This window comes from Grampus griseus (assembly GCF_964374135.1).
Source record: "Grampus griseus genome assembly, chromosome: 6".
NCBI classification, from domain to species: domain Eukaryota; kingdom Metazoa; phylum Chordata; class Mammalia; order Artiodactyla; family Delphinidae; genus Grampus; species Grampus griseus.
Window position 1 is genome coordinate 56,073,578 of NC_139000.1, and position 14,622 is coordinate 56,088,199.

Here is a 14,622-nt window from a genome sequence, read left to right on the forward strand (position 1 = left end):
AATGCCACAGCACTCTCTCACTGCAATGCACCAGCTTCTTTCTTCATTAAGCTTTTTGTGGTTGTTGTAAGTTTTTACTAGATTGAAGGGTAATGTGAAACTTGATTTTAACAGCTCTTGTCAGCTTATTTGTTGCTTTTGTGAAGGCATGGAACCCTGGAATTCCATATTCTGCCATATTAAGTGACATCAATTGAAATAGTTCTGCAACTTACATTATGGACAAGAATATGTTTAATTTTGTAAATGTTCTATGCATGCTTGAAAAGAGTATGTATTCTCCACTCTTAGATAAAATGAAATTTATATATCCATTTGACCTAGCTCATTGATTGTGTCATCCAAGATTTCTAAATTCTTATGAATATTTTTTCTGCTTAATAGTTGCTTATACATATTCAATCTCTACTAGAATGATTGATATGTGTATTTCCCCCCATAATTCTATTCATTTTTGTTTTATGTACTTTAGACTGTAACAGATTTTTGTTAGTTTAGATATATTTCTTCCCAGTGTATTGAATGTTTTGTCATATTCAGTAAATTTCTTCATCTTTAGGTAAACTTTTTACCTAAAAGCATAACATGAATGAAGCAATACTAGCTTTCTATTGATTAGTATTTGCCAACATATAATTTTCTAACTTTTAATTTCAATTTATAGATTTTGTATATGTTTCTTAAAAACAGCATATAGATGAATATTTTCAAGTCCAATAATATTAGTTTTTGTTTTTGTTTTTGTTTTTGCAGTACGCAGGCCTCTCACTGTTGTGGCCTCTCCCATTGTGGAGCACAGGCTCCGGATGCGCAGGCTCAGCGGCCATGGCTCACGGGCCTAGCCGCTCCACGGCATGTGGGATCCTCCCGGACCGGGGCACAGACCCGTGTCCCCTGCATCGGCAGGTGGACTCTCAACCACTGTGCCACCAGGGAAGCCCAATATTAGTTTTTTGACTGGAGCATATAATTCATATAATGAAATTATTGATATATTTGGGTTAAATATACTCTATTTTGTCTCTTCTCTTTGTCTTGTCTTTTGCATGTTTTGTTTTCTCTCCTTTCTTGATTTGTATTGTATGAACTGTTTTGTTCTTTCTCCAGTCTTGCTTGATTTGTATTGTATAGACAACTATTTCATCTCCTTTTTTTTTTTTTCTTGGGCAGCACCATGGGTCCTCTAGGATCTTAGTTCCCCAACCAAGGATTGAACCCAGGCCCTCAGCAGTGAAAGTACACTGCACTGCTAGGGAATTCCCTATTTTATCTCAGTATACTTGACCTCATTCTATTTTTCCTCCTCCAATAGTTTGGAAGTTAGTTATGTGCCTGATATCTATTATTCTGAAAATCTTCCTGAAAAATGTAACAGGCATGTTTAATGTATCTAAGCCTAAAATTCAGGAATATTTTTATCCTCTTTCTGACAAATACATGGTCTTAGAGAATTCCCATTCCTATAATCACCTCTCCAGATTTATGGGCTAGTTTTGTCATGTATTTAGTTCTAGCTTTTCTTAATATTACAATAAATTATTATCATCATTTATACTCAATATTTGTTTAGTAGTACCTCCATATTTATCATATGCTTTGCTCTTCAATTCTACTTGAACCTTAGGTCTACCATTTGGGGTCAACTTCCTCTGTCTGAAGTATATCCTTTACAATTTCATTTTTAAAAGTCTGCTTGTAGCAAACCCTCAGTTTTAGCTTTTTTTCTCTTTTAGGAACAAAGTAACATTGCCAGATCTAGTATGTGTCTGTGGGTCAGCAAAATTTCAGACAGCCTCCTTGTAGCTACCCTGAAAGGAGGCAGTTGGTACTTGAGAATGAACAGGAGAGGAGAAAGAACTATGTAAGTCATAAAACCGGGGTGACCATATCTCAGTATTCACCTATTACTCTGACTAATTATTAATAACACTTTTCTCATTCTAAAAAGTTTTACAGTTTGGATAATAAATTCTACTGTCACTTGAATAAAGCCCAAATGACCTGCAGTCCTCCTGGCTTCTGGAGCCATGTTTTCATTTGTATTGAACTCAGATAGCTAGGGACTTTCACTTCGAATAGAATGGAGTAGCTTGTGGCAGTCCAATGTTGCCATTAAGAATAACCAAAAAGAGGGCTCCCCTGGTGGCGCAGTGGTTGAGAGTCCGCCTGCTGATGCTGGGGACACGGATTTGTGCCCCGGTCCGGGAAGATCCCACGTGCAGCGGAGTGGCTGGGCGTGAGCCATGGCCGCTGAGCCTGCGCATCTGGAGCCTGTGCTCTGCAACGGGAGAGGCCACAACAGTGAGAGGTCTGCGTACTACAAAAAAAAAAGAATAACCAAAAAGGGCTGATAAAACATCACAAACAAACAAATGAACAAACAAAAAAACAAGCAAACAAAAACCCATTTAAGGTAAGAGAAAGATAAGAAGCATTGAGGATGAGGAATCAAGATTCCAAGGACAGGGAAGCTGAAGCTACAGCTGCTTTTCTCCCAAGGGCATTGGTCAATTCCATGTTTGCACCAGGAGGCAGGCAATCTGGATTCTCTCTGGGCAGAAGGCCACTGCTAGGAAACAGAGAAATCAGCAAAGTCTTTGGTTGTCTTGTGGGGCTGAAGAGACAAAATTGGAGCCTTGAAGGGCCAATAACTTAGTGGGAAAAAAAGGCCGGGGAGAACTGAGCCTGACATACAAAGAGTCTTCTCCTCAAAAAATTTGCCAAATTAGGGAATTGCATGAGGCAGAGGTTTAAAATAATTAGAAAGCCATTAAAACAGAGCTGAAGTTTTGGCAGTTTTTGTTGTATTTTGCAATCTTACTCTTCTGAGGAGAGAAAAGTTATAGTGCATGACTGCTAGGGGAAATTTTCATAATTTAAAAATTTGATTAATCCAAAAGAAGCAAAGAAAGAAAGAAAATGTGGCATAAACCAGGAGGACAAAATATAGAAAAATAAAGCAAAATTGTAGACATAAATGCAAATATATCAGTAAATACAGTAAATATAAGTAGACTAAATAGTCCAGTACAAAGATAAATGATAGCCAAACTGGTTAAAAACAAAATAAAACAAAAACCAACTACATACTGCTTATAAGAGATACTTCTTAAATAAAGAGGAACATTTTATAATAAAACAGAGTTCAGAGTACATCATAAAGTCACACTGTTTATCCTTTGTAATCTTAGTATTTGCAAGAATTACCAGGGTAGAGCATAATGACAGGTCCCTTGGTTGTTGCCTGTCATCTCTCCCTCCCATTTACTGCACACAGCTCAACTCCAAATCAGCACAGATCGTCTAGCTTCTTGCCTACTTGCCTTCTTCCTTCACTGCTTTATTTCAAGAGGAGATACAGCCCTCTTCTTTCATTCCTCACAAACACAACACTTAGCTTGTAACAGATAATTGCTCAGGCTTAGGGATAATGAAAGTGTTGCATGTGACATGACTCTCATGTGAATTGGAAGTATAAAAACAGAACATAAAATCCATAATTGCTGGATTAATTTAAGAAGGAAATGGGGAGAAGACAGAAAGCAGTGAATCTTAGTTGACAGGATTGTAACTATTGGCTTTTTACATGCTATTAAAACCTGCTAAAATCTCATCCATTCAGCTCTCCCTTCTACAGCAACTTGGTTCTCTGCCAAACTTTCGGTAATAAATAGAGACTGCAAGCTCTCTGAACAGAGAACTGCAGCTTTTCAGGGGAGAAATCAAAACAAGATCACAAGGTAAGAATGAAATCAATATTCTGGTAGATTTTTAGTCACGTCTTGCAAAGTGAGACCTTGAGAACCATGGAGAAATGGTTTTATTTCTATAAAATAAAGGATTAGGTCGATTTATTATTATTGCCAATAGAAGTAAAAGTTGATGATAATAGTTGCTACTAACTTCGAATTCCATTTTGCTTTCCTTTGAGTGATTTATAAAATTATTAACAGATTGCTAAAATAAATTGTTTTTATAGTACTGTTCCCCTTCCTCACCACAAAACTTCGTAAAGCAAGTTGATAATTCTATTTCCTACTCCTGAAATGCTTATCCAAGACAAACATACTCACAATTGTTTACAAGCGGTTTTCAAGAAAGAAGGACAAATATAAGAACTGAAAAGTGCCATTCCCTCAAAAAAATCTGCTCAAAAATCATTTGTGAAAAAATAAGGAATTAACATTCTAAATAAGTAAATTTAAAAGCTCATTAGTGTTGTTACTATTCTTCATTTAGAGTGAAAATAGTTTTTGTTCTCTTTAATTCTTGCTGTCTTGCACTTTCCTTTGCCTTATCTTTCCCTGCATGAATACTTGCCTCCAGACTATTTTAATTTAAAACATGACACAAGGTCCTAAGTATTGTGGCTGCACAAGAGTTGATTCTAGAAGGTCTTCGGAGACTTGAGAGTGGAGTATCTAGGACTAGGTGTGGCTGGATATTCTTGATGCTCACTCACTCCTCAGCATTGTGCTTCCTCAGCTTGAATCATCTCTTTATGTCACTGTATGCATCCCTGTATGTCATCCTATGCTGTTCCCTACATCCCTACCTACTGCTTCTCACATTTGTCTTTTGAATATTTAGTGCACTTCTTCTAATTTCGACCCTGAAAAGGCACAGCTCTGTGTTCAGAAAACTTCAGAATCCTCTGTTTCTTAAAGTTTAGGGTGGGTGCTTGAGGTGAATCACACAGCTGGGTAGTGTCCTTAAACTGTAAAGAATTCTCATGGGCATCACTGTCTGCAACTCAAATTTCACATTTTCTTCTCCATGCTTCTCTGAAAGGATCCTGGATTTCCTACAAATATTTGACTGGTGGCTGCATAATTCATTTTCTCAGCAATGTGTTGACCTAGATGTTTTTCACTTTCCCATCACTGTTTAACTTACAATATCTAAAGCAAGAATGTACCTCTTTTCCTTTCCCATTTATGGAGAGAGAAGAATCCTGAGGGGAACTTTCACTTAGGGGTTGAAATAGGTCTAAAAAGTAAGGGAAGCAATTGAGAAATGGGAGCTGCCTCTTCTGGCCAAAGTCTGTAGAGGATTAAATAAACAGCTTTCGATCAACTTCAGGGAATGTATCTGAGTTTCAGCTGTAAAAAGTTCTGCTCCATGGAGGAATTAAATCATTACAGGGAAATACTGTGGGAGGTGAGGAGGGGGGTTGGGGTGCAGCATTGAGGGAAGAAAAAAATAAACACCAAGAATTGTTTATGCGAGTAAATCTGACAGCATGAGGTCTGTTTTGGAGATATGAGTGCAAAGTTAAATCATTACATGGAAGTACTGCAGAGGGGGCAGCACTGGGGGAAGAAAAATATATACATCAGGGAATATTTATGCCAGTAAATCTGATAGCATGAGGTCTTTTTTGGAGATGTGAGTGTAACTGCGCCAAAATCAATGTATCTTTCATTCAACAAGTTGAAATTTTGCCAAACATGGTGGGAATCAAGTGATAGAATTCTCTTATATCTCAACTTGCAGCAGGAACATTTAGAAACATTAAGACCAAAAATAATCTCCTTGAACAGCAGAAAGAGATCTTAATTCCATTAAAAAAAAATGATGCTTGGTTCAAGGACTTTAGGAAATCCTGGTAGAACCTCTAATCTCTTTTCAATTTCCCTGTGGTTTCTCTGGTGCTATATCTGTATGCAAAAAGGAAACTTTAAGGGTACACAGCCTTAGAGGACAGGCACAGTTCATTTTTGGAGGTGTTAAAGGGGGGAATAAAGAGTTTGGGGCACTTCTTCCCTGTAGCAGACTCCTGGCACACGTTCACATGCTGTCCTTATTATTGTTGGTAAATCATGCTATACCTGTGAAGGTTTTTGATTTTTTTGTTTTGTTTTGTTTTTTGCTTTAAGTGAAGAGTGCAGTATAGCATAATAGTAAAAAACACAGATTTTTAGAGTAAGATAGGCCTCAACTCCATTATCTGTCATTGATTAGCTGTATGATTTTGGATCTTAACTTTCCTGAGCCTGAATTTTTTTTTTCTTGTGTAAAATGTAAAACAAAATCGAAACAATAATAAAACACTCTACCCTAGAGAGGTGATGAGATGCTTATGAAGGTAAAGCAAGTCAGAAGCCGTCATGAAAGGTAACTGTTAATGATCACTGAAATTTTACTAAATGTGAGACATTCATTCCACATTCTCCCATTTAATCTTCACAGTACCTCTGTGAAATAAATATTATCTTCTCCATTTATAAAATTAAGCAGGTGAGATTTAGAAAGATCGTACTAACCCAACATGACACAACTAGCAAATTTCAGACAGCAATTAAAACCCAGAGTTAAGTTCCATGAATGAGAAAGACCAACAGAGAAAATGGATTCCAAATGACTTAATTTAATGTGTCTCTAATCCTCTTTGTGAAGCCATTTTCTACTCAAATTTTCCATCATTTCCAAACAAAAATTTTAGTGAGATAACATTAAAACCTTTCACCTGTTTTCCTTAGGGCTACATTCATTACCATCTGAGGGAAAGGGTTCTTGTCAGCCACTGTTCTCTTATGTGACTTTCTTTTGTCATTCCCACTGGTAATGCCAGAACAAACAGTATCCATCCATAAACTTGGCTTTACTTTTAACCAGCATACCAGTCTACATCTAGTTCCCCTTCACTTTGAACAGCTCATAAATTGGATGATCATCACAATTTTCCCCAGCAGTGTTAATGAATCTGAGACCTTTTGCAATTGTAAGAATGTTTTGCTCATTACTTCTCTTGGATTTCCTAGCAAAGATTAGATATTTTCTTAAAGAGTTGGACAGAACTTCATAGTTTTGCATGTCTGCTGTGTTCAAATCTCAACCACTCTAACTTCTTAGCCCTAACTTCTTAGCCTGCTGGTTCTATCAGTTGCAGTTGTTTAAGAAATGCTATTTAAGTAGTTTATATTTTCTTTAAAAAGAGGAAATGATATGACTTTTCCCCATGTTCTTTCATTTGGGGGCTTGTTAAACCCAAACATGAACTTTCCTCTAACCTGAATTTATTAGTTCCAAAATTTTTCCTACCTAAGGTTTTATTTTTCAATTATCTTTTATACATATATTGTATATATTAATTGTCCACACTCTTTAGCAATCCTGTTTAAACAATACTTTATCAGTAGTCAGCATGATTGCTTCATGCAGGTAAATCAATAGTAGTAATATTGTTTCCTTGAGTAAATATTTCTTATTTTCTAGTCATTTTTAAGAGTTTGAGCCACAGACCTAGGTGCCAACATTCATGCTAGTGTAATTCGGTGGCTATCTTTAGCTTCCTTTTTTTTCTTCATTATGACTTGTATAAGATCCGTATTACCTCAATGTATATGTAGCATTACTTTATCAAAGAGCATGCATATTTTTTCCTTCACTGACTTTCTCACATGCCATATGGTTTGTGAAATCATAATCATAATTGTCACTATGTGGTGCCAATTACATTTATTAGAATAAATCGGATGTTATTGACTCAAAGGAGTATAAGCTGTTTTACTAAAAAAGTTTGGAGGGTTCCATGCCTAGGATGTGACATATAATGCTTACATGTGGCTGTCCAATTATTATTACCATTCATTATGTCAAGTGGAAGGATTTCTCCTCAGTACTATGAGGTCCATGAGATTAGACACAGCATTTAGAAGCATTAAAGTCATTCGCACTGTGATGTGCCAGTTGGAAAAAAAAGTTGTTTATAAATCTTTGTATTTTTTAATTCATAAAAGTATAAAAAATTAGATAGAAGTCCAGTTTATAGCAGCGTCCAATTTTTTTTTCTGGTTATTTGTGGGAAATGCTCCTAAAAGAGCATCTGGCTTTAGACTTATTGGCTCTCCCTACTATCTAGATAGAATCATGCAGGGACTAGTAACCTCGAGGGTTGTAGTTCACTGCTAGGTTCAGATAACTTCTGTACTTATTACATGCAACACCTCTTCTTGGCAAAGAAAGGGACACCAGTTATATTCTTTTGCTCTGCATCATTAGGCATAGAAAGAGGTCATATCTGTCCAGGGGAGGAAAATAATTAGGTCTTATTTTGGAGAAGAGAAGTGTCTAGCATAGTCTTTTCATTTCAGTAGTTTTCACTTTAAACCCAGCTACCAGGTAACCAAGACTGAGCTTACTTGGATTCCCATGTAAGGATGATGAAGTCAGCAATCTGGGAAACTGCTACAGCCCATGAAGTAGGCAGGGTGGGAGACAAAGGCTTGTCACATCATGGTGGACAAGTTTCCAGACCTCTGAGTTGTATTTCTGATCATTGCACAAGATAGCTCTGTTGAAACTTTTATGGGAATTAAATATCCAGGGTATGGATTGTGTCTTAGCTTATTCAGGTCAATGTCCAGGAACTCACACATCTGTGAGTAGAAAGCTTCTATACTCTTGAATTTTAAATGTCTTCTAACAATCAAATTTAATATCTAATACACAATGCAGTATATCACTGGGTGGCCATTTGGTTGTGAAAGAAAATCTCATGGTCTGTCCAGGGATGATGTTCAAAACATTTAACAGCTGGCATGGCATGGCAGAGATAAGTGAGAAAGGAACTAGCCACGTGGAGCATGCCAGCTGAATACCAACTTTGGAAGGGACTCTCATTGTGGCTTTGGCCTCTATCAACTAATTTGGGATAATGTGGTAGTGAAGGAGCTGTGGAATAGCTTAAGTTTTGCGGTACGCAGGCCTCTCACTGTTGTGGCCTCTCCCGTCGCAGAGCACAGGCTCCAGACACGCAGGCTCAGTGGCCATGGCTCACGGGCCCAGTCGCTCGGCAGCATGTGGGATCTTCCCAGACTGGGGCACAAACCTGTGTCCCCTGCATCGGCAGGCGGACTCTCAACCACTGCGCCACCAGGAAAGTCCAGTGCTTTTCTCTTTTGAGCATCATTACGGACTCATGATTTTTGGTGATGTGTAATTAACTCATTTTCAGACTTGCTTTGATTAGCTATAATTTTTTGTTGTCTTCAGTCACTTGGTCACAATTTAGCACACAGAAGCCCCTTCACGGTGGCTCTTTCTTTTTAAACTACCTCAGAACTTTAAAATATGCATCTCTGTTCTCAGGCAACAAGTTATTCAGGCTCACCCTGCATTTCTTCTATCTGAAACATTAAATCAGCCATTCTCCAAAGAGCCCTAGTTTCTTCAGTGGAGAACATTATTAGGCTACCAAAATCTGGGCCCTGGGATATACATTGGATTATATCATCTTAATACTGAAATTAAAGCAGTTCAGTTAAAATCATGAGTTCATATTTGTATTATCACTGGAGTTCTATGATATATGTCAAAATACTTCTTACAATTATTTTTAATATTTTATTTTGTTATGAGTATATAAACATTTGTTTGATTTACACTTTGGTCCAATTGTTTAAGTTCTTTTTGACTTTGAAAATGTTGATGTGTTATTAATTGACAGTTTTTTAAATTTGGTTGCTGCATTAGTTACTGGAGGATATGGAAACCTGCTTAACAGTTCACTTTATAAATAGGATGTTAACTGAAGTTTGATCTTCAATGTCTTTACAAGTCATTTCATTTGGCTACTATGTGTGCACCCACAATGACTTAATGCATGATTATATGTATATGATTTTCATAATCAATATTATACACAAATTAATATATATATAAATTTTTGGTGAACAAATCCTACTGGTGTTTTACAAGAATAAAATAGCAATAAAAGTACTATATTGGCAATCTGTAAAATTAATAGTAAAACTAGTAATAATAGTACCACTATTGGCAATCTGAATTTTTTTTTAAAAGAACAACTCAAATAATTACTTATAAATTTCAAAATCTTTTCATGATATAAAATTTTTCAGTTTATCCATTCTGTTTCTGTCATATCATGCTTTTCTCTCATATAAAATATTTTTATTGATTTTAAAATATCAATTTATGTATTCATATTATTATACTAAAATTTTGCTTAAAATATATCATTATTTAAATATTAAAATGTTTAAACTAGCTGCTATGGAACACAGTATGAAGGTTCCTCAAAAAATTAAAAATAGAACCACCATATGATCTAGCAATCCCACTTTTGTGTATGTATCCAAAAGAATCGAAAGCAGGATATTGAAGAGTTATTTACACACCTATGTTCATTGTAGTATTATTCAGAATAGCCAAGAGGTGGAATCAACCCAAATGTCCACTAATGAATGGATAAAGAAAATATAGTATATACATACAATGGAATATTATTCAGTCTTAAAAAAAAAGGAGGAAATCCTGTCACATGCTACAACAGGGATGAACCTTGAGGATATTATGCTAAGTGAAATAAGCCAGACACAAATACTGTATACTATATGATCCCACTTATAGGAGGTATTAAAGTAGTCAAACACAAGAAACAGAGAGTGGAATGGTGTTGCCATGGGCTTTGGGAAGGGGGAAATGGTGAGTTGTTGTATGATGGATATAGTTTTAGTTTTGCAAGATGAAAAAGTGCTAGAGATCTGTTGCACAACAATGTGAACGTAGTTAACACTACTGAAGTGTACACTTAAAAATGGTTAAGATGGTAAGTTTTATATTATCTATTTTTTACTAAAATTAAAAATGTTTATAAAGAAGGGCTTTGAGCAGGGGGTGGGGGAGAATGTTTAAACAACCCAACTGTATTTAGAGATATTATTAAGTCAATGTCCAGAATACATTAGATGTTAGCCATTTCTTTTTAGGATTTAGAAAAAGCCAATGTAGATTACATTTAGACAAAAAATATGTAAAGATAATTTGTATCACTTGATATGCTTTAGCTGCAATAAAAGAATAACAAATTGAATATGGCTCAAATTATAAGGACACTTACTGCTCACTTAACAAGAAGTTCTGAAGTTGGCAGCCCCAGAGTTGGTGCAAAGAATCAAGGACATAACCAAAAGACCCAGGCTCTTCTTACCCTTCTGCTCTGCCATTCTCAGACTGTCCATGATCTCTCCCTTCATGGGAGAAGATGGCTGGCCCAGCTTTGAGCACCACATCCTCACAGAGGGCAAGTGAGTGGAAGTCAAACAGCACTTACTTCTAAGGAGAGAAAGTTTCCCAGAAGTCCCAGGCACACCTCTCCTTTGTCTCAATGGTAAGATCTGTGTTACATGCCTATACCTAGACCTGTTATTGTCAGATGGAGACAGTATTGCCATGAATGGCTGAGGTTTCTGCATATCTAAATTTCTTTTTTGGGGAAAGAAAAGAGATTTGTCAGTTAAAAAACAACATTCATGCTAGGTAAACTCTCAGCATCCCCTCATTCCTGCAGAACTCCAACCATTTTTAGTTTTTTAGGACTTCTTGCCCGTCGCTGAGAAGGGCACCCAAATTCTTTTCAAAGTCATCCTGAGGATTCTGCCTTAGTCTGAAAAACACCTCAAAAATTGTCTTTAGGGGGGCTTCCGGGAAGATGGTGGTAGAGTAAGACGCGGAGATCACCTTCCTCCCCACAGATACACCAGAAATACATCTACACATGGAACAACTCCTACAGAACACCTACTGAACGCTGGCAGAAGACCTCAGATCTCCCAAAAGGCAAGAAACCCCCCACATACCTGGGTAGGGCAAAAGAAAAAAGAATAAACAGAGACAAAAGGATAGGGATGGGACCTGCACCAGTGGGAGGGAGCTGTGAAGGAGGAAAGGTTTCCACACACTAGGAAGCCCCTTCGCGGGCGGAGACAGCAGGTGGCACAGGGGGAAAGCTTTGGAGCCGCGGAGGAGAACACAGCAACAGGGGTGCAGAGAGCAAAGAGGGGAGATTCCCGCACGGAGGATCAGGGCCGACTGGCACTCAACAGCCCGAGAGGCTTGTCTACTCACCCGCCAGGGCAGGCGGGTCTGGGAGTTGAGGCTCGGGCTTCAGTCGGAGTGCCGGGAGAGGACTGGGGTTGGCGGCGTGAACACAGCCTGCAGGGGGTTAGTGCACCACGGCTAGCCGGGAGGGAGTCCGGGGAAAAGTCTGGACCTGCCGAAGAGGCAAGAGACTTTTTCTTCCCTCTTTGTTTCCTGGTGCGCGAGGAGAGGGGATTAAGAGCGCTGCTTAAAGGAGCTCCAGAGACGGGCGCGAGCTGTGGCTAAAAGCGCAGACCCCAGAGACGGGTATGAGATGGTAAGGCTGCTGCTGCCACCACCAAGAAGCCTGTGTGTGAGCACAGGTTACTAACCACACCCCGCTTCCGGGGAGCCTGTGCAACCCGCCACTGCCAGGGTCCCGGGATCCAGGGACAACTCCCCCAGGAGAACACATGGCGCGCCTCACGCTGCTGCAACGTCACGCTGGGCTCTGCCGCCACAGGCTCGCCCCGCACTATGTGCCCCTCCCTCCCCCCCGGCCTGAGTGAGCCACAGCCCCCGAATCAGCTGCTCCTTTAACCCCGTCCTGTCTGAGTGAAGAACAGATGCCCTCCGGCGACCTACACGCAGAGGCGCAGCCAAATCCAAAGCTGAGCCCCTGGGAGCTGTGAGAACAAAGAAGAGAAAGGGAAATCTCTCCCAGCAGCCTCAGAAGCAGTGGATTAAAGCTCCCCAATCAACTTGATGTACCCTGCATCTGTGGAATACATGAATAGACAACGAATCATCCCAAATTGAGGAGGTGGACTTTGAGAGCAAGATTTATGATTTTTTCCCCTTTTCCTCTTTTTGTGTGTATGTGTATGCTTGTGTGTGAGATTTTTGTCTGTATAGCTTTGCTTCCACCATTTGTCCTAGGGTTCTATCCTTCCTTCTTTTAAAAAAAAATTTTTTTTCTTAAAAATTATTTTTTATTTTAATAACTTTATTTTATTTTACTTTATCTTCTTTCTTTCTTTCTTTCCTTCCTTCCCTCCTTTAGACAATGAATCACCCAAATTGAGGAGGTGGACTTTGAGAGTAAGATGTATGATTTTTTCCCTTTTTCCTCTATTTGTGAGTGTGTATGTGTATGCGTCTGTGTGAGATTATATCTGTATAGCTTTGCTTCCACCATTTGCCCTAGGGTTCTATCCGTCTTTTTATTTTTCTTAATAATTATTTTTTATTTTAATAACTTTATTATATTTTATCTTACTTTATTTTACTTTATCTTCTTTCTTTTTTCCTTCCTTCCCTCCTTCCTTCCATCATTACTCCCTCCCTCTCTCCTGTCTTTCTTTCTTTCTACTTCTACTAATTCTTTCTTTCTACTTTTTCTCCCTTTTATTCTGAGCCGTGTGGATGAAAGGCTCTTGGTGTTCCAGCCAGGACTCAGTGTTGTGCCTCTGACGTGGGAAAGCCAACTTCAGAACACTGGTCCACAACAAGGACCTGGAAGAACTACAGATGAAACAAACAATGATGAACAACACAATAAATGAAATTAAAAATACTCTAGATGGGATCAGAGTAGCAGAATAACTGAGGCAGAAGAACGATTAAGTGACCTGGAAGATAAAATAGTGGAAATAACTACTGCAGAGCAGAATAAAGAAAAAAGAATGAAAAGAACTGAGGACAGTCTCAGAGACCTCTGGGACGACGTTAAATGCACCAACATTCGAATTATAGGGGTTCCAGAAGAAGAAGAGAAAAAGAAAGGGACTGAGAAAATATTTGAAGAGATTATAGTTGAAAACTTCCCTAATATGGGAAAGGAAATAGTTACTCAAGTCCAGGAAGCACAGAGAGTCCCATACAGGATAAATCCAAGGAGAAAAACACAAAGACAAATATTAATCAAACTGTCAAAAATTAAATACAAAGAAAACATATTAACAGCAGCAAGGGAAAAAAAAATAACACAAAAGGGAATCCCCATAAGGTTAACAGCTGATCTTTCAGCAGAAACTCTGCAAGCCAGAAGGGACTGGCAAGACATATTTAAAGTGATGAAAGAGAAAAACCTACAACCAAGATTACTCTACCAAGCAAGGATCTCATTCAGATTTGATGGAGAAATTAAAACCTTTACAGACAAGCAAAAGCTGAGAGAGTTCAGCACCACCAAACCAGCTTAACAACAACTGCTAAAGGACCTTCTCTAGGCAAGAAACACAAGAGAAGGAAAAGACCTACAATACCGAACCCAAAACAATTAAGAAAATGGGAATAGGAACATACATATCGATAATTACCTTTAAGGTAAATGGACTAAATGCTCCCACCAAAAGACACAGATTGGCTGAATGGATACAAAAACAAGACCCATATATTTGCTGTCTACAAGAGACCCACTTCAGACCTAGAGACACATACAGACTGAAAGTAAGGGGATGGAAAAAGATATTTCATGCAAATGGAAATCAAAAGAAAGCTGGAGTAGCAATTCTCAGATCAGACAAAATAGACTTTAAAATAAAGACTATTAGAAGAGACAAAGAAGGACACTACATAATGATCAAGGGATCGATCCAAGAAGAAGATATAACAATTGTAAATATTTATGCACCCAACAAGGAGCACATCAATACATAAGGCAAATACTAACAGCCATAAAAGGGGAAATTGACAGTAACACACTCATAGTAGGGGACTTTAACACCCCACTTTCACCAATGGACAGATCATCCAAAATGAAAATAAATAAGGACACACAAGCTTTAAATGTTACAT

General features: G+C 38.2%; 1 protein-coding gene across 2 annotated transcripts in view; it reads left to right on the forward strand.

Moving 5' to 3' along the window:
* Nucleotides 1-3,706: 3,706 nt before the first annotated feature.
* The window catches only part of IL33 (interleukin 33), a 46,340-nt gene continuing 35,424 nt past the window's right edge, over nucleotides 3,707-14,622 (forward strand). The window contains exon 1 of one of the 2 annotated variants that reach the window (XM_082657209.1): nucleotides 3,707-3,740. The gene's annotated coding sequence lies outside the window, so the exon portion shown is untranslated. The remainder of the gene's footprint in view (nucleotides 3,741-14,622) is intronic. The other variant, XM_082657210.1, reaches the window with a different exon arrangement.